The sequence below is a fragment of the Lemur catta genome, chromosome 9 (genome assembly GCF_020740605.2).
Source record: "Lemur catta isolate mLemCat1 chromosome 9, mLemCat1.pri, whole genome shotgun sequence".
Classification (NCBI taxonomy): Eukaryota; Metazoa; Chordata; class Mammalia; order Primates; family Lemuridae; genus Lemur; species Lemur catta.
Genome location: NC_059136.1, coordinates 42,640,575 through 42,648,342, shown reverse-complemented (window position 1 = coordinate 42,648,342; position 7,768 = coordinate 42,640,575).

Below are 7,768 nucleotides of genomic sequence, written 5' to 3'. Positions count from 1 at the left end.
AAAATGTCCCTGCAGAGCTGCTTCCCCATAGAGGCCAAGTGTTGAGTTATACGTCTCCAGGGAAGGGCGCATTCTGCTTTTCACCAGAGTTCAGGAGGAGGAAGGGGAAAAATCAGGAAAGGGGTCCCCTGGGAAGCAAGGATTGCCAACAGGGATCAGAGCAGCTGCCACTTCAGGTGGGCATCCTTCCACCACAAATTAAAAGTGAATCCACAGACCAAGCAGAAAATACTTAGAGGAAAAAAATGTCAGCTCTTCCCACTCTGTGAATTGCAGAAGACTGGGGTCTTATTCAGCTTTCAGGTCTGTAACATAACAGCATGTTGATTTCTTAAGTGAACTAGTGAAAACCTGTAAGTCAGTGAGTGTGGACAAAGTTGTAGCACTCCAGACCAACCCCTCATATTTTAAACTGCTGTAGTTTTGACATCTACAACCTGAGATTCTAACATTAAACTTACCATAGGACTCAAGTAAATTCAAATGTTAGTAAAGCACTACATAAATAGCAGTATTGTTTTTGTTAGAGTAATATTTGTCTAGGAAATTATTTGAATTATCTCAAATGATCTCAAAACATAATATGATGCCAATATATATGAGTCAGACCTTGGAGAAAATTTATCAAGGATTGATTCCTTCAGTGTTAACTGAAGGGAAGGGAAGGGTTCATGTCTCTCTAAGACTCAGTTTCTTCATCTGTAAGAAAAAACAATACTGATACTGCAGAAAAGTGGGAGGAAGAAAATGGAAGCATTTTGAAAGTATATAAATGATAATCACTAGTTGTGAGCATTAAGTAAAATAATGCTTGTAAAATAACTCAGCACAGTGCTTGGCCCGTAGGAAATATTTACTAAATCATAGTTATGATTGTTCCAGGGGAGTATCTAAAATACTGGTCTTTGGAGCCAGATACCGAGAGTTGAGCCCCACCTCCACTTCTTCCTAACTCTGTGATGTCAGACTAGTTGCCTAACCTATTTGTGTTTCTATTTGTTTTTTTTAATCTGTCTCTATAATGAGAATAATAATCACATCTACCTCATAGCATTATAAAGGTTATTATGAGAATTGAATTAAGTAAAACATGTAAAGCACCCCAAATAGTGTCTAGCACATAGTAAGTGCTCAGTAAGTCTTAGTTATCATTATTATCATCTGAGTTTCTCATGGAGATATTTATACAATCACAAGGTGAATCTAGATTATAAACTCCTGAGGGTGGGAACTGTGTATTTCCCTATGGTATTCCCTGACGCTTATAGATCAACCTCTGGCTCCCTGTAATTACTCAATAAATAATAGAATGATGGTGGTGATTTTCGGGGGGCAGTGTTCGTAATTAGCTGTAATCTCAAGACAGATGGGGGTATCATTCATCCAGAATCCCAAAATAGGCTGTGTATTGACTATGTACCTCGGGGCCCGACGGTGGGCCCTTTATTAATCACCCACTGACAGGCAACTGACACGGACTATGAATTATCGGTCATTTCACTTGTTACATTCCTGGAACAATCTGGCCAACTCCCCGGGGTATTCCCGAGTGATCCACCACTGTGGGTAGCAGGCCCTGAACTCTCTGAGCTGGAGTTCATCTTAAGATTTAATTGGAATGGACTGAGGGATTCCGGACTGAACCCAAAGGGGAACATTTGAACAGTGACTTGGCAGACTGCATTCATCTTCCTGTGACAGACCCCTCATTGGCACAGGCCATCGGTGACATTAAGTAGAGTGTCCCATAAATTCAACCCTCTGTCTCTGCACATCAGATATGTGTGGAGATAACTTTCTAGGGAACACCTCATCAGATATACTTCATCTTCTCTTTCCTAAACTCTTTGGAATTAGGCCCCCGTATTGAACGCATTTTCACCGACCCTATTTGGGGTTGGCCCCCCAACAACATGCTGTCCACCCCCAGTCCCTCCATTTCAGCCACTCCTAAAGCTTAGAGAAATAGTCTCTGAATATTGGGAGCTCCCATGGGGAAAACACTTCATCTCTTTAGCACAGCAGCACAGCTCCTGATCCAGAAGGTTATTTATAATCATCAGCACAGTGGAAATACCTGAAACTCAGGACAGCAATTGATTTAGGTGATTTGAGAGAGGAAGCGAGGCATGCAGAGGGCTCTGAGGTGATGGATCAAGTGTCCTCTCTAAAACATCTTGTGCCTTTTCACCTGAAAATTGGAAATGCTAGTTCTGAGGTTATGCATATGAAAGGATATTTACTTGAAGAATAAGAACATATTCCTTGTTATTTCATTGTTATCAAAAAGATGCTTTATTCTGACTTTATAATAGAAACAGAGGGGTAGGAGGGGAAATATTGTGCAGATAACCTATTAATTTCCTTTTATTGACATTTGCCAGTTCATTAACAAACACAATTTTAACTGTATTAATATTCTAGACAAAGCTATCTGATTTTACAGGCATTATAGACTGTGTTTAGAGATGGTTATGTACTTACTTTAACAAAATACTGTATAGAAAGGCAAGGTTGTCTAGCTTACACACTCTCTGATGGAATAAGTCACCAGTTGTCTAAGGATCTGCCTGAAAGTGTTGGACCAGGGGTCAATGGCTGCTCGTTATGATTCCCCACTCATGGTAATGTGATGGTGCCATAGATAGCCATTCATTAAGATAGCCCTTTCTTTGAAAATAGGCCTTAATCAGGCAATCACACAAGTATATAAACAGGACTGTTTGTTCCGTGGAAAGAAATAAACTGCAATAGGAGCACCAGACCCTGTGTGACTTTTAACCAGAGCTCTGAAAACCAAATTTGTTAATGAGTGGTGAGCAAATCAAAGAAATGAGGAGGAAGAGACTTCAGGTAGGAAAGACAGCGTGTCAGCAGGCCTTCAGATGGGAGGAAGCAAAGTGTGATTTCAAGGAACTGGAAGAATCCCTCAATGGCTGGTGTGTGGAAACCAAGGCATTGCATGGACTAGAAGAGGCTGGAGAGGTGAGTGGACAGTGGTCAGGCTGCCAAGTATAATTAATCCCAGTCTTTCTCCAAAGAACCATATGAAACACTAGAGGGTTTTAAGCATGGAAGGGTGTCTTAGTCAGTTTGGGCTGCTGTAATGAAATACCATAGACTGGGCAGATTGTAAGCAACAGAAATTTATTTCTCACAGTTCTGGAGGCTGGAAGTCAAAGATCAGGATACTAGCATGTCAGGTTCTGTTGAGGGCCCTGTTCTGGCTTGCAGACTACTGACTTCTCCTTATAACCTCACATGGCAGAAAGAGGGTAAGAGACTCTCTGGAGTATCTTTTGTAAAGGCACTAATCCTATTTGTGAGGGCTCCACCCTCATGACCTAATCATCACCCAGAGCTCCTCCTCTTAATGCCATCACAGTGGGGGTTCAGATTGCAATATATGGATTTTGGGGAGACACAAACATTCAGTCCCTAACAGAGTAAGATGATTGTTACAACTGCTGTAGGGCATAACTCTCCTAATCTTACCTTGCTAACATCTCAGAGTCATGAATCCAAACATAGATGTGTAAGAGAAAACTCTCTTAAACTACAAATCAAAGTCAAATTGACAGCATTTCTGGGTGGAGAAGTTGGGAAATAAGGACTAATAAACTCAACAGATCATAGCAGAGGGTCTGTTCTTCTGATCTGCTCAAGGGAGAGACACAACTACTTACTTATAAACTTTTCTGCAAATCGCTCCAGTCACTCCAACTGGAGTTTCCTGAATTGCAGATACCCATCTAGTACCTACTCAGTCCCAAGAAATTGCTTCTTTAATTAAACAGTGATGCATATCCCAAATAACCACTCACCTGAAGCCTTCTGAACAAATACATATTTATATCAACAGAGTGTTAAAAAAAAAATGCCACATGCCCATTCAAGTTTCCTTCTCAAAAAATCCATGATGAAATTTGGTCTTCTCTAGTATTAATTCAGAAATTCTCTTCTTCTCCCAACCCCCATGCAGTTTTTCTGCACCTGGCTGCTGAAGACATGATAGATAAGTACCCTTAGAACTAGTCCCTTATAGTCAGTGAGGCATTTCTGTCTGGGAAAGTCCCCTCCTTTAACTAAAACAAACCTTTAGAAACAGCAGTTTTGATGAGATCGTTTTCAGGGAAACTAGCTTCCAAGAGTGAATTGTTTCCTGAAACAAGGGTTTGCCTATAAAAGGCTTAGCCTAAAGGAATATTTTTAGGAGAATTTTAAACTAAAGAAGGCAGTGGAATTACATAATGTTTAGTGAAAGGATACCATTAACAAAACAGGAAAGAAAGTCTGTCTGAGAACGGGTACAATGCACACTATGTGGGTGATGGACTTACTTACAACTTTGACTCAAAGGGTACAAAAGCAATTCAGGTAACCAAAATGTTTATACCCCCGTAATATTATGAAATTGAAAAAAAAAAAGAAAGTCTGTCTCAGGACCAAAAATATATATATTAATTTACTGAGCAAATATTTATTTAGTATCCACTATGTGCCAGGCACTGTGCTAAATACCACTGACATGGACAGAAAAAGTCATCATACTTCTGAAGCTTACAGTCAGCTTAGAGAGAGGGTCATCAAGTAAACCCAGAAATAAACTCTTCAGATGGTAATAGGACAATCTCAGAGAGGTGAATACCCATTACACAAATTACTGCAATGGTGAGTGGCTAAGAAGGACTCTTTTAGATGAGCTTCTTACAGAAGGGCTTTCTGAAGGAGCGACTTTTGATCGGGTGACGGAAGTAGAGGGAAGAGCAAGTGAGTGGCCCAGATGACCAAAGTCAGTGAGGTTAGAAGCAAGGGCACTAGAGGGAGAGATGAACCTTACATGGCCAGAGAGCTGGACAGGGCTAGAAGGTCAGAGCAAGGATTTGTCACTTGAGTCTACTGAGAGTAGGAAGCCATTGGCATGTCTTAAATGTGAGTGAAGTGATTTTACACACATGTTAAAGGGTCACTTTTTTTGGTGGTCATGTGGCCAGAGTAGAAGCAGGAGGACTACTGGATGAAGGTCCCCTGGACAAGCACCATAGAATGCTTAGGTCCAGAGAGGCTGAAAAGTGACTATTAGTTCTATTATTTATATCCAGAGTCTTTGGTTAAGTCACTCTGAGCCTCTGAGTTTCATGGCCTGTAAAATGAATATTCTAATTACCTAATGAAGCCATATATGCCTCATAAAGCTACTAGGAGAGTCAGACAATGTAAGTGAGGGAGTTTGTAAGTCCCAAAGTGCTATGTGAATTTCCATCACTACTAATAAGGAACTTTACTTGTATCCTATATTCTGAGTTAGTGCCCAATGTGTCCAGAAGAACACAGGAGAACTAAATAGTAAGACAATGCAAAAAGAAGCATGTATGCTAAATGTAGAGGAAATTTTAGCTCTTTAAAAAGGTTCGACATATTTTTCAGATACTTAAAATTCATTGTTTCCAAAAGTAATAATAATAATACTTTTAATGCCTGTAATTTGAAAGATACTGTACTAAGTGTTTCACATGTATAAACTTTCATGATACAGTCACTTATTAGTCCCATTTTACCAAAGAGAACTGGGGCTCAGAGAGGTTAAGTGACTTGGCATAAGCGCAGCAGCTAGTGAATGGATTTGAGCCCAGACAGTCTAATTCCAGAGACTCCACTCTTAACTACTATCTCTGTTACCTGTAATAAATTTGAAGGTTTTCAAAGCCAGAAGTCAATGAAGTCATGCAGAACTATCAACATACTTGGCACATCTTGCAAGCAGCCAAAAGAAGTAAATTAAAATATGCCATTATGTAAAGATATTTGTTAGCAAGCTGACCTCAAATGGTCACACAATGTAAATGGATACCTGGTGAGGTCCCAGTTTTCATTAATTTGGGGGCTTCTGAGTGTAATTTGCATGACAGGATGACCTTAAGCAAATGTGACAATCTAGTGGCAGGATGCAGCTACAATGCTTCCATCAGGCAAACAAGTATCCTAGAATCTGCGGTGGGATACAAGACAGTTCAGGGACCAAACCTAGGGCACCAATCTTAAAAATAAAAGGTAAAGAACTGGCTACATTCTCTATTCATGCAAGGGTATAGACAGTGTTAAACTTCTTTAGCCCAATGTTTCTCTACTCTTCTTTTGTATTATTGTCTCCAAAGGAAAAATTATAATATTTATTTAGCTTAATTTAATGAAAGAAATGAAATACTAAGAGATAAGATTTTATTAGGTAGGGTCGTGCCTTGGAGGATGCATAACTCTTGTAATATCTCAGATTTTTTTCCTTTCCCCACCCCAAGAGCCAACTCTCATCCACCTGCTGGAGATATTGCCCCCATTAAAAAATAGCCAATCCCACACCTTTAATACCTGTGATTTCAACAACAAGAGCCCATTTTTACCACCATTAAGCTAAGTAACAAACCCTCTGGTGTTGCTGAGAGATGGACAGGGATGAATCCCTGGAATGAGGCCCTCTGGTGACATGCTAGTTCCTCTCCTGGGAAGTGGGAATCCTGGTTAACTCAACTGTCTGCCTATAGAGAGTAGTTCAACCTGACTAATGTGTACGTAAGGTCGCACTGTGTGTGCAGAAGTATTTTAAAATAAATTATGAATATAATAACAGGAATCCAGAGCAAGTGGATGGCCAGAGAAAGGAGTTGTGTTCAGGCAATAGCCCAGACCACAGTGGAGAGAAAAAATGGAGTTTGGCTATGGAGGAATATAAACAACACATAAACGAGAACTATAGTTCCTCTCCAGGTACACGAAATGGTCTTTCAAGGTTCATAAGCACCACATGTCATTTGGTGAGAATTAGGAGGACAAGAACAGTGGAACCTGAGAATAGTAAAAATCACCTGTAGGGTTTTGGTAGGAAGCACATTGTCTATGCTATAGGTTCTTCTCTCAAAAGACACGTTTCTTCTGCTGGGAGGAGTTCCGGTAAAGGCAAAGGCACACTTACACTTCTAAACCAGACCAATGCAGGGGTTTTGCACAGCAGGACCAAAGTCTGGGTCTAGAAATGATGACTGACTTGTTCTAATTTCAGTTCATGTGTGGCAGGACTGCTCTCTTGGCAAGAAAAAGCTTCATGGCTGGGGCTTTCAAATTCATGAAAACTATGGGTCTTCTGCCCAGAAAGATGTATGTAGGCTTACAACAAATTTTGCATTTAATTTCAGAAAGTTCAAGGCCTGTGGTTCCAGTGGCGAAATTGATTTGGAATATGATGAAATCTTTTGTTACTCAGTCTTCAAGAGATGTTTGTACCTTGGTTAATGATAATATTGTTGTATCATCATTTGTCATATTTCAATATTTATCTTTCCAGTGTTCTTGTCCAGGATACCAATCCTGAATTTTCAGTGTTATATAAATGAAGGCTGTTTTCTCCTCACTGGTGCATCATTGTATTAACCAAGCCTATAAATGGTCTCGCCCTTTGAAATTGTATACTTACTCTTAGAACAGCTCAGATCTCAGGGTGGCTGATTCTGCTTGGCAGGTGTGGGATGTGCGATTGAGTCATTCTGGAATCTCAAAGAGATATTTGTTAGAGGGAGCAGCAAACAGTGACTGATTCAGTAGCTCCTTGGCTTCCAAACAACCTGGTACTTACCACAGTTTACATTTGAAGGAAGCTCTGCCCCTTCTTTAGTGGTTGTTAGATGTAGGGGAGCTGAAAGGAAGACAAAAGCAGAAGTTCCAACAGGCAAGCACAGTGGGAAGTGTGGAAGAGGGGACTTTTTTCATGGCTTTTCTT